Raw genomic sequence first — 13,502 nt, 5'->3', positions numbered from 1 at the left:
ACAACGGCCCACCCAGTCCCGCCCAAAAATCGCGGGAGTCGTATCTTGAACTCTTCCTAAGCCAAGCTGTCCCAGCTTCGCTTAGTCCGCTGATCAATCTTTTTTCCCATACCTTGTTAGAACTGAGCATGAATATGAATGTATGTGAATAGAATACTGTTTCGACGCCGAAATGAACAAAGGACACTTGTTTCTGAGATTTCCAACCCTTACACCACCTACAACGGTCATCGCAAGGTCGACGAGAAAGGGCATCAGCATTCTGGTGTCGTTGTCCCGGTCGATACTGGATCTCAAAGTCAAACGTACTTAAGAATTCAATCCAACGTGCCAGTTGTCCTTCTGGGTCCTTAGCTTTAATGACAGAGCGCAAGGGGGAATGCAGAATCTTGTACCTCGTAGGTAATGCCGATGTTGCTTGACAAACTCACGCCGAGTCACACAATAGTTCCTTTCAGACTTGGACAATGTTCGACTTGCAAATGCAATAGGTCTTTCCATCCCGTGTTGAAGCTGTGATAACACTGCACCAATTCCATGGTCTGATGCGTTGGTGTCTAGCACAAACTTACCCTCTCTGGTCGGGTAGGCCACGACCCTTGACGCTGTCAAAAGCCAGCTGACATTCCCCTGTCCAAACTTCTGTTAGCTTGTACAGCGGTTGAGCTATGGTTGAGAAATCAGGGACAAACCGACGGTAATAAGAAGCAAGTCCGAGGAAGCTTTTGACCTCTGTCCTGTTTTCTGGAATGGGCCATGTGCGAACTTGTTCGACTTTTCCAGGGTCTGGGCCGATGCCCTCTTCTGTGACCACATGTCTGAGGTTTTGATCTCGTTTCTGGAGGAGAAAACACTTCTTCCGCTTAAGCTTTAGTCCCGCCCGGGTAAGTCGCTCAAACACTTGTTTCAGCCGTTCTAACTCCTCCTCGAATGTACGCCCCATGACAATCACATCATCAAGGTAAATCAGACAGATTTTCCAATGTAGACCCTTCAAGACAAGTTCCATCAATCTGGCAAATGTACTTGGCGTGTTGCAAAGCCCGAATGGCATCATGTTCCATTCATACAAGCCGCTTGGGGTTACAAATGCTGCCTTTTCTTGGGTGTTCGTGTCCATTGCCACTTGCCAGTAACCGGAGGCAAGATCCAACATGGAAAACCATCTCGAGCCGCTTAAAGCAGCAAGTGAATCATCAACTGGCGGTATGGGAAAGGCATCCTTTACTGTTGCTGCATTGAACCGGCAGTAGTCAATACACAACCTCTGGCTACCGTCCTTCTTAGTCACCAGCACAACTGGGGAGGACCAAGGGCTTGATGATTCTTTCACCTTCCCTTCCTGCAAGAGATCAGTTACTTATCGTTCAATTTCCTCATGTTTCCATGGAGAGGTGCGCCGGGGCTGTTGTCGGATTGGGGGCACACTGCCTGTTTCAATTCTGTGCTCGACCATATGTGTAGTGGCCAAGTCCCCGTTGGAAAAGGAAAACACATGTTGGTAATGGTACAGTAACTGGCGCAGTCTCTCAGTTTCATTGACAGTCAAATGCTCAGTGCTGCTTCCCAGGAGTTCCTGTAGGGGTTCTGGTAGAGTTCCTTCAGCTTGTTCATGTGATACATGCTGAGTTACTACTCTGGCTTGGCCCATAACACTCTCGTTATTCTCCTCATAAAGCTCCAGGAAAGTGACATCAATAATTGGCTTAGCCAGGGCAATCACAGTCTCAGCAGCTAAGTGGTAAGCTTTGTTGGAAACATTGAAAACATGTAAAGGGACCTCTCTGTCCTCTTTAACATCCTACCATAATGGAGCTTGCAACAATATACACAACAAGAAAGCCATGTATACAAAAATTTGGTTTTATCAACAGAGTTGATAATGTAAACTGGCCACCGTACAGAGATTGTAAAAGCTGACGTTTCGAGCATTAGCCATTTGTCAGAGCGAAGGGCTAATGCTCTGACAAAGAGCTAACGCTCGAAACGTGAGCTTTTAGAATCTCTGTATGCTGGCCAATTTACATTATCAACTCCATTGATAAAACCAAATTTTTGTACACTACTTCCCCACCGACGCAGCACCACAGTTTCTTTAGAAACTACCCCTTCAAGAAAGCCATGTGTTTTGCATTTTATATACAATCACAAACACAGTTGTAAAAAGGTTAAATAATCCCTTTTCATCAGCAACATGCTCTCTTAATCTTAGGGGTAATGCATGAACATGTACATAACTAACAATAAAAGTGAGGAAATATTAGACCTTGATATCAAAAAGATCTATTTCTCCTTGCTCTGTATCATCAAATATTCTTGACCTCGTCACCTGTGCAATTTCCTTTCATTCTCTACAGACCTAAATACACGAAATGAATAACTTGGTAAAAGACCTGGTGTCAAATACACAATAATTATTAATTAAAAGGGTACTAATTAACAACGAAGTTGGACAATTTTTAAATCACCATTAATTTACCCTTTTCAACATTTCCAGATGCTTCTTTGCAACATACTCTACAACCTCACTACTTTCTTTACCAACAGTATTTCGTCGTGAGTGGCACAGCATTTTAAAATTTTCAGATAATTTAGCTAACTCTTTTTCCCATGCTCCAAGACGATCTTCCATATTGATTTCCACGGCTATAAAAGAAAAAACAAACAAACAATCATGAAGACTGTGGCATAAAGATGTTAGGTGTTAACCTAGTACATTTACAATACATTCAGTGAATATTTAATAATTGTCATTAGCTGCTATTGTTTTCTCCCCAGCAAAAAAGCCAAATTCTATACAAAAAAAGAGCCACAGGAAACATATTTAAAAAACAAACCTGAGCCTTTCAAATCAATCATCTCGGTGTGAGTTCCAAAGTCTCTAAGAAAAGTGTGCTTTCTCAAGGCATCAACAAAATACTACAAACAAAAAACAGAACCACTTTTTAAACTGCAGAACAACTGTATAATGCTGTTACGAGCATGTGTCAATATCCATAAGAAATTGTAAACATGCAGGATAAGAGGGTGTCAAAACAACCCATTACAGCACAATAATTCTTATATAAACACTAGTCTAGCAACTCAAAGAAGAATCTCTGGATTATAATGCACTTTTAAGTGTGTCACCTTACCTTACAACCTAGCTACTAACTATGATCATAGAAAGAGTGCATGTACAGCCTACAAAATAAGATCATTGAAAGAGTGTAAAGATACAAAAAGGCTGGGTTATACTGCATTTTTGGGTGTGCCACCTTAAAGTACAGCCTACTGACTGAGATCATTAAAAGAGTGTAAAAATACATAAATGCTGGGTTATACTGCACTTTTGGGTGTGCCACCTTAGAGTACAGCCTAATAATATAAGATCATTGAAAGAGTGTAAAAATACAAAAATGTTGGGTTATACTGCACTTTTGGGTGTGCCACCTTAAAGTACAGCCTAATAATTAAGATCATTGAAAGAACTTTCACAAGAAAGAAACTCTTAGTTCATGGATCTCCTAGGAAAGGTAACTAGAGCATAGTGTGAAATTGAAAAGGAAGCAAGTACTTACAAATGGTGCCCATTTCGATAGCGCTCTCCAACAAAACATCTGGGCGCTTGCACAATATAAAACCACACCTCAAAACTTAAAGAACAATAAACTTGAACTGTTGAACCACAAGTCAAGGTACTTGCCAATGCCACATCTGCAATCAAAAACTTACATCAATACGGGACTGACAAAATGTAACACGGTTAAGAAAAAATTCTTGGCTGTGTAGGAGACCTTTAACTTGTCCAGTGGAAGGGAGAGTCCCACAATCTCTTCAAGGTTTTGAAAAATTTCAAATTCTGTTGGACCTGAAACATGTTTATCACAATGAAAAAAATGATAGATACCTGTTACAGGTTAAATTTCATTTCAGGTTATTTTTTATTTAACCTAGGTTGTAATTTTTTCAACCTAGGTCAGGTTAAAATGAATTCAACCTAGGTCAGTTTCAATTAAGCTAGGCTTTTTTTGCAATTGGTGTATTTGAATCAGATGAAGTTAAATTGTTATTGTTAACTAGGTATAGGATGGTAATTTTTTTCACGAAAATTCTGTAGCCACAGTTAAAGATTTTTTTTTACCCCCTAAAAAAAACCATGCCCCATTTTTTTAACCACACCCAAAAAAGCAAAATCCCTTTTTAGACAGTTGGAAAAAAACTAGGTCAGTTTAAATAAAACTAGGTTAAATTAAAACAACCTAGGTTACATTAAAAAGAACCTGAAATCAAATTCAACCTGTAACATACCCACAAAGCGAATCAATTTTAAAATACACACACAGCCAATAATTTGATCACTCACTCCCCCGACATGGAGCTCACATGAATATTCTGCTTTGAAATGGCAGACTCCTGACCGCTCTTCTTCTTAACAGAAATTCGATCACCATGAAAAGGCTCTGGGCCAAAGCACTTCAGGGCTTGATTGGCTTGTGGAAGTGAACCAATCTTGTAGGCAATCAGACCAATGGATGCAAGCAATTGCTCTGTATTGCGCATCTCCATATGTAGAGCTCACAACTGAATGCTAGTAAGCTCTTCATCAAGGAGAAACAGGAGATCATCCTGGATTCCAGTTGATCTACAAATATATGAATAACAATGATGCATTGACAATGTATTTATAAATAAAAAAATAAAATTAATAGTCTCATGAAGACCATGGCAATAAATCAATGAATCTTAGAACGCAAGGAACCATGTTAAATAAAAAGGATAATGATGACTAACCCTGATTGCATTGCATATAAAGCAAAATTCAACATCTACCCCTCGACCGCCTGGTTGAAAATCAAGATCCTCTTTCTTTACCAAAAGAAGGATCAGTGTTTTGCAGTCCAATGAAACTAAGATATAAAAAAACAGCAGTAATAAAGAGTTACAATGACATACATGTAGAAAAATAACTTATAATTTTGTTTAAAATATTGGCCAGCTGCACTGATAATGAAAAAAAATAAACCCTCAAGTTCCAAAAAAGAAAGTCATCATCCCCCTTCCTTAAAACAGATCAGGGTTGTTCTTGCAAACAACCTGTATGCAATAAACTGGCAGAAACATCTTACCATCAAATTCTACATTGAATCAAGAAAAAACCCCTTGGTTCTTGATGATTCTCTTTTGTTCATTTACATCCTTTAAAAGTGCTTTCAGGCTTTCCCTATCAAAATAACATTACGCATAAAGACAACCAATGAAACTTGTTGTTTATTGAGCTTGTGTTGGGGTAAGGTTCTTATATTGCAAAAGGGTTTGTAGTTTTTTTTTCTTCTGTGTGGGTATTTTTTTGTGGTGTGTGTGTGTGTAACATTTGTCAGATCTTGGAGCCACTGGAAAGGCAACATTCCAACGATGAAAACTGTCACATATAGTCTACAAAACTACAGTAAGGAAAGCTTAAATGGGAAAGTGTCTATACTGTGGGTAGTAAACAGTTTGTAACCATGCTAAGCAATGGAGAAAAAGTATTTTGATAACAGAATAATACAAATTAATGATGAACAACCTGTTTTATTTACAATTAGCAATGGCCAGTGGGTAAACAGACTTTGCACTCTGTATGCTGTACACGGGGTTAAGACGGGCAACCAGACCTACCAAAACCTGATTTCTACCTGATCATAAAAAAATAATAACAGAAATAGTTATTATTTCATTCACATTCATAGCACCAAAAATTATGCACGGCCACACATTTAATCTGAGATAAGGTATTGTGTTATAATTTATAACAGCACACTTAAACCTGACAGTCTGTACTTACCACAAAAGGGTCTTCCATCTATCTTGATCAGAAGTTTGAGAGTTGGTGAGCACACCTTATGCAGCCTTTGCTCACGAACAATCAGCTCTAAAACAGGATACAAATCCACCTGATAACCTTGTAAAGAAGTTGGCACCTTTTTCACATCCATGTATTCTTTACAAACTCCAAAGATCACTTTTTTGGCAGCCTTCATTTGATTGAGATTTAACAGTATTGGTGTGTCAGAGGATTTCTAAAATGGAAACCAAAGAAATACAGCAAAACAAAAATTAAAAACAACAAAATTAACATGGAAAACACATTGATAATTGAGGTTAAAAAATTAGCCGTGTATCACGAGATACATTTATACAAACGCAAACTTTTGTAAAAAAAAAAAAAAAAATTGGACTGGAGCGAGGAGAGGAAGGTGATGGACGTGCTTTTTGGTCGCTTTGTTAGCAGTTTTATAGATATGTGAATTTTGTGAATTCAGCGCTCTGTCTACTGACAAAATGAGGCAAGAGATCAAGGAAACCGCTTTAAACACCGAAGAAAAGTGTATTCCCCGTAAACGACAGCGAGAAAATACTGGTTCTCAAATGGACGAGGATTGTGTTTCAGGCCATTGCTGCGATGCCTCGGCAAGTATAACTAAATTAGAGGCCAAGATCGATAAGCTATTAGATTTGTTTACGGAAATAGCATCTCTGAAAGTCCGTTTATCAGAGGTAGAAGAAGAAAAGAAAGAGCTAAGAAAGGAACTAACAGATCTAAAAACTTGTGTGGCCAGCATGTGCTATCAAACAGTGAGTGGTACAGATGAGATCCGTAACCTCAACATGGAGATTCAGCAGTTGAAATGCTGTAACATCAAATTGGAGGCGTACACTAGAAGGGAGAGTATAAAGATCTATAACCTCCCGGAAATTGAAGGTGAGACACCACGAGACACGGAAGATTTGGTTCGTTCAATGATGGAGGAGAAAATGAGATTTTCAAGGGAGGATGTGAATGAAATTAGATTTGAACGTGTTCATCGCTTGCCAACGCGGCGTAACCCTCGGAGTTCCACGAATACAAGGCCTGTTATTGCTAAATTTAGCTTTTATCAAGATAAAGAATTCGTTTGGTCTAAAGTTAAAAATCTAAAAGGTACTAAAATTGGAATTTCGCATGACTACCCTAAAGAAATCGAAGCAATTCATACGAAATTGTACCCTGTGCTAAAAAAGGCGAAGCAAGAAAAACAATCAGCTTTCTTCAAGGTGGATAAATTAGTCATCAACGGTCAAGTGTATAACGGGATTGAAACTGAAAATCTTCCTTACTATGGTTTAATTATGAGTAGCACATAAGCTTTAGTAGATGGAGGGCTGCTGGGTCTAAATGCACGTCAGACAAAAAATTTGTGTTATATATTTACTTAGGACATTTTTTGGTATTTTCTTATTCTTTGATTACTTATGCATGTAGCATTATAGCTGTTTATACATGTAGGCATCGAGCAACATTGCTGAATCTAATTTACTTAGTTTTTTCTACCCTCATTAATACTTCTTTTGTTTATTTGGCTAAATTTGCAGTTCATTGGCAGATACATTTTATTCTTATTATTATTTGTTATTACTGTTTTTGTTTGTTTTTTTTTTTTTTGGCTTCTATTGCAGCTTTCAATTCTGAAATGAACAAAATATTTGATGGCCGAAGTCTTTAAATTAGTATCGCTTAACGTAAAGGGCATAAGCAACTTTAAAAAGAGACGAACAATGTTTACTTGGTGCAGGAAACGTAAAGCTGATATAATTTTTTTGCAAGAAACCCATTCAATAGAAAAAACAGATACTCAATGGAAGAATGAATGGGGTGCAGAGATTATAACAAGCCATGGTAGTTCCAGTGCACGTGGAGTTGCTATCTTGATTAAGAATGGTTTTGATTGCACCATCCATCAAAAGATCCTAGACCCTTTGGGACGCTTCATCATTCTTAAAGCTGATATCAAAGACCAAACATGTGTCTTAATTAATGTTTATGCACCAAACAAGGACAAAGATCTCGTATCGTTTTTCAATAATTTACTCGCAACGCTACAAAGAGAAAACTTAGATTCAGAAGATAATATCATCATAGGAGGCGATTTCAATTGCCCTTTAAATCCAGAGATTGACTAAAAAGGAGGGATAATTATTCAAAGAAAATCAGTTACTGCCTGCATTGATTGTCTACAAAATCAACTAGATCTGGTTGATATTTGGAGAATTAAAAACCGAGACATAAGAAGTTTTACCTGGAGTCAAAAGTCTCCAAGAATTTTTTGCCGTCTCGATTATTGGTTAATTTCTAATAATTTGAACGATTTAGTGAAATCAAGTGATATAATTCCAGCTATTCGAACAGACCACGCTGCAATTTCGATAGAGATTTCAGAGCTGGAAAATGAACTGTTCCATGTTGAAGGATGAAGAATATGTAAATAATGTTGCTGAAATGCTTCCAGTATGGACGGCAGAGGGACAAAAAGAAATTTCGGACAGTCGTATCCTTTGGGATTGGATCAAATATAATATAAGGGCGCACGCTATTAACTTCTCCAAGAAAAAAGCCAAGGAAAGAAATGCAATAGAATTAAGTCTCCAAGATCAGCTTAGAGAGGCAAAGGAAGAATACGAAACTACGCCTAGTGACTCTAACGCAACTCGCTTTAATGCGGCTCAGGAAAAGTTAGAAACTTTCTATGAAGAAAAAACTAAAGGAATAATTATACGTGCACGTGCTCGTTGGCATGAGCATGGAGAAAAGAGCACAAAATATTTTTTAAACCTCGAAAAAAGAAATCATATAAAAAAGCATATAAGAAAACTTCACATAAGCGGAGTAATAAAAACAGATCCATTTTGTATATTAAAGGCGCAAGAAAGGTTTTACAAAAACTTGTATAAAAGCAGTACTACTGATCCAGATCTTGCATTTAAAATTGATTCTTTCCTAAACGATTTAAATATACCCGCACTTTCTGAAGACCAGAAAAAATTTTGTGAAGGAAATATTTCAGCAGAAGAATGTTTTCGTCTCCTAGATAGCTTTGACAATAATAAAACTCCTGGTAATGACGGCATTCCTATTGAATTTTATAAGATATTTTGGTCAGTAATTAGCGATAGCTTTATGAACTGCATTAATGAATCCTTTGAAAAAGGTGAGATGTCTAGTTCTCAAAAACAAGCAATCATTACACTAATTGAAAAGAAAGGGAAAGATCGCTCACTTTTAGAAAATTGGCGTCCAATCTCCCTTGTTAATGTAGACACCAAAATAATGACGAAAGCAATTGCATCGAGAATTAAAAATGTCTTGCTCGATATTATTCATCCAAACCAAACAGGATACGTAAAAGATCGGTTTATAGGCGAAACTATACGATCTATTTATGATGTTATGGACTTTACAGTGAAAGAAAACATTCCCGGTTTAATGTTATTTATTGATTTTCAAAAGGCATTCGATAGTGTTGAATGGGAATTTCTTTTTAAATGCTTAGAGGCATTCAATTATGGTTCAGATTTCCTTCATTGGGTTAAAGTATTCTACAAAAATATACAAAGCTGTATCTTGAATAACCGCAGGACATCAAATTTCTTTACGCTGGAATGAGGAGTTCGGCAGGGAGACCCGTTGTCTCCATATCTGTTCGTAATAGCTGTGGAAACACTGGCTATCGCCATTAAACAGAATTCGGACATCAAAGGAATTTATATCGGAGATGAGCAAGAAACGAAACTTTTACAGTATGCAGACGACACCACAGCGATATTAGCAGATACTAACTCAGCCAAAGTATTATTTGAACTACTGGACCGGTTTCGATGCATTTCCGGTCTTAAGATTAATTGTTCAAAAACTGAGGGTATGTGGATAGGATCATTGAAAGAAAGTAAAGAAGAACATTTTGGTATTAAGTGGCCTAAAATCCCGATTAAAGCTGTGGGGGGTATATTTCACATATGATCAGAAACTATTAAAGGAAAAGAACTTTATTGAAAGGCTGGATAGTATTAAAAAACTTATTAATATTTGGTCCTCTAGGGGCCTTTCTATTTACGGTAAAGTGACAATAATTAAATCTTTTACGTATGTTCGCTACTCCCTACACCAAAGGAAATTGTGAATAAACTGAATCAATTGTTATTCAAGTTTTTATGGAAAGGTACAGATAAAGTGACTCGCGTATCTGTAATAAACGATTATGAGAGAGGTGGTCTAAAAATGATAGATTTGGAAAGCATGGTTAAATCTTTAAGGTTGGCCTGGCTAAAACGACTATTTAACGATTCTAACGCAACGTGGAAGACGTATTTACTTCATCTATTAGAGCCCGTAGGAGGTCGGTTTTTTCTAAATTGTAATTATGAAGTTTCTGATTATATGATATCTTCTTAATTTTACCACGAACTTTTGTTATGGTGGTCGGAGTTCCGTGAATCTTTCGCCTCAGGAGGTGACTGGAAAATAATTGTTTGGAATAATAAAGAGATTCGAATAGACAATAAGCCAGTGTACTATAAAAATTATTTTAAATCGGGAATTATTTACATACACGATCTTCTTTTTAACTTAAATACAATGGACTCCTATAACTATTTTTCAAACAAAATTGTCAAAAACAATTTTCTGCAATGGGCGGGCCTTCGTCATTCTGTGCCTTCTCAATTAAAAGAAATCAGCCTAGATAGATTAACCATATCCCCATCACTTATAATTGGAAATAAAATTTTCGATATTAAAGACAAAAAATCAAAAGATTATTATTTGCTTCTGGTCTCAAGAAAAGCTCAACCTCCTAATATTATCCGTAAATTGAAGAGTGATTTTAATTTCACAAGCCAACAATTTAAAGAAATCTTTTCGTTACCACATTTGGTTGCACTTGAGTCATATGTTAAGGCTTTCCAATACAAAGTAATTAATTCCATTCTTTACACTAACAGCAAACTATGCAAAATTGGATCTAGAATTAATGATGCATGTACTTTTTGAAATGATGAACCTGAGAATTTATATCACCTTTTCTATGAATGCCTTCACTCCAAAACGTTCTGGACTAATTTCGAATCGTACTGGTACCTTCTATCGAATCAGCCAATCCATCTTTCCTCGCAAAACGTTTTATTTGGAGTTTTATCAAAACAATGCCCTTTATCAAATTTATTAAACTATTTCATATTAATTGGAAAATTATTTTTGTGGGACTGCAGAAGAAGCCAAACACTTCCTAAAATTCAAGGACTGCAATCGAAACTAAAGATTAAATAAGAAACTGAAGAAAAGATCAACAAAAGCAACTTCTTTGAAAAGAAATGGGTACTCACTCCAATATAATTAATTAAGTTATTTATTTATTTATTTATTTTTAATATGCATGTATCTTTTATTTTGTTGCTCATTGTTTTTAATGTAAGAATATAAATATAATTAGCATCTGTAATCGTATTATTTTGTAAGCAGTGTATAAATTGGTATTGCAAGTTTAAAAAGTAATCATATTGTTTTTGTAGAGTAAGTATTGCAATTGTATTATTGTAAGTAGCACCTGTAATTGTAAGTGCATTGTATTGTAAGTAGTGCGTACGCAATTCAATTGTTAAATGGTTTTGATGGTAGTATAATGGATTTTAGTAGTTCTTAATTGTGTAATTTTTGTAAGTTGTGTAAGTAGATGTACCAGTGTTGTAAGTAGTGTGAATCATAATAAAAAGTTATTGATCAAAAAAAAAATTGTATAAATTTACCTCGTGATTACACAGTTGGTAATCCTTCTGCGATAGAGGGCTAGACTGTCAACATGTAGAATTTGCGAACGGGACTTTGGGCGCGATGCTCAACGAGTTTGCCTTTGAATTCTAAAGGTCTCTGAAGAGTCTCTTGGCCGAGACGAAACGCCGCGTCAGACTAGCCACGAACATTTCACAAGTATTTAATAATTGTTTTATTATACATTTTTCACATAATTCATCCTCAGAAACAGAAGCGAAGCGTTCAGCCATTTTGTTTCTGAGGAGAACACTCCAAGGGGCTTAAAAACCAGGCAGACTTTGAACTTGACATGATAAATGTAATATCTGCAGCAGATATTACATTTATCATGTCAAGTTCACAAGCTATTGTGAATTGATTGAATGCTCTCGACCAATCAGATTTTTCATAGAGAGTCTGATGTATAATAATATTAATTATACCTCTGACCAGGTATATTTCATTCCGGCAGAGAAATAAATTTGACCATAACTCAACCATTAATTTCGACGCGTAAAACCACGGTTCAATTAATGTCGACAGAAGGCCGAATTTAATTGGAATTAAATTCGACAATGGCGCAATTTATGTCGACAGATGGACGAATTTAATCGGAATTAAATAGTTAAATTCGACAATTGCGCAACGTGTAAACTAGGCCTAAATATAAACCTTACCCCTGTCCTTCCAAGTTTGGTGATATTGATTACGGCTTGCCAAGTATTACCAGATATCCTTGCCTTGGTCTCGCAATATAGTAACACCCAATCTGGAACTCGGAGGCTTTCCCTGTATAAAGAAAATATTTGATCACCAAAAAGCTCTTCCACCGTCCTTTTAACTCCTTTCTTTAGAGCCACATCCTCCACAATCTCGTTTACGATAGCTTTCGCCTCAGGATCACCAAAAGCACACATGCTGGAAAGCACCGTTGACAAATTTTCTCGACTCCTTTCACAAATGCCTTGTACATCTTGGAGAACGCGGCTCCCCCTTTTTTTAATAAGGAAAGTCTTTTCTGGGGTCTCCAAATCATTCCTTTCAGAAATCTCCTTTAGATTAGGGGAACTAAGATTGCCACTGCTTGGAGGAGTCAAATGAACCGAGACAGGCGTTTCTTTTGTGTTGGGAGTGTTGAATTGAGGGGGCATTGTAAGGCGCCGAGCTGCACATGGTCGCTCGCAATTCATGTCGTCGCTGTCTCCTTTAAGGGAACTCAAATCCAAGCCATTCAAAAATTCTTTAACTTTAATAACAGTGGCGGATCCTCGTTCTTCAGGACCTGTCTTTTTCCTCAGAATAGCCGATACAAGCCCAAAAGACGAGCAAACAACTTCAAATGCACTGGAATCTTTCTTGTTGATGAAGGGGCACCCATCAAGAAGCCGAAGTTTGCCGCTTTCAATTCTGCAGAAATCTTCTGGAAAACTGGTCACGATTGGCGATCGCTTGAAATATTGCAAAGGAGTAATTCCACAAATTTCCGTTGTGAGCACATACCAGTAACTCTGATCGCTTAATCCATCACCGACAACGCGAAAGAAAGTCGAAAAACCTTTCCTCTGCGCCATCTTGAGGGGAATATCCAGGAAAACCTTCATGCACATCGGAAACTACCTGCACTGAACAGCAATCTGGGAAAAAAACAAACATTTTCCAGATCCAACCGAAAGAGGTGCTAACGATATTAACCATGCAAACGCTGACATAAATATCACCTATTTAATGGGATTAAATCACCTACGGAGGTTTGATATGTACTTACAGTTCAGACGATTTGCGTCCCCTCATGTTTTCAGATTCTTGTTCCAAGCCAAGCTGGGCTGTTTCAGTGAAATAAATGAAAATGTGAATGATCACATTTTCAAAGATAAAGTGGAATAAAGTACATCAGTAAAACTCCTTTTTTGACCTTGAGCTT

The 13,502-nt window shown here is 37.1% G+C and overlaps 1 pseudogene; it reads right to left on the bottom strand.

Moving 5' to 3' along the window:
* Window positions 1-568: 568 nt before the first annotated feature.
* On the bottom strand, window positions 569-13,152 carry LOC137995716 (uncharacterized; annotated as a pseudogene).
* Window positions 13,153-13,502: the final 350 nt, after the last annotated feature.

Source organism: Montipora foliosa, chromosome 3, assembly GCF_036669935.1.
Source record: "Montipora foliosa isolate CH-2021 chromosome 3, ASM3666993v2, whole genome shotgun sequence".
Classification (NCBI taxonomy): domain Eukaryota; kingdom Metazoa; phylum Cnidaria; class Anthozoa; order Scleractinia; family Acroporidae; genus Montipora; species Montipora foliosa.
The sequence above is the reverse complement of the archived record's forward strand: the minus strand, read 5'-3'. Positions and strand labels throughout refer to the sequence as shown.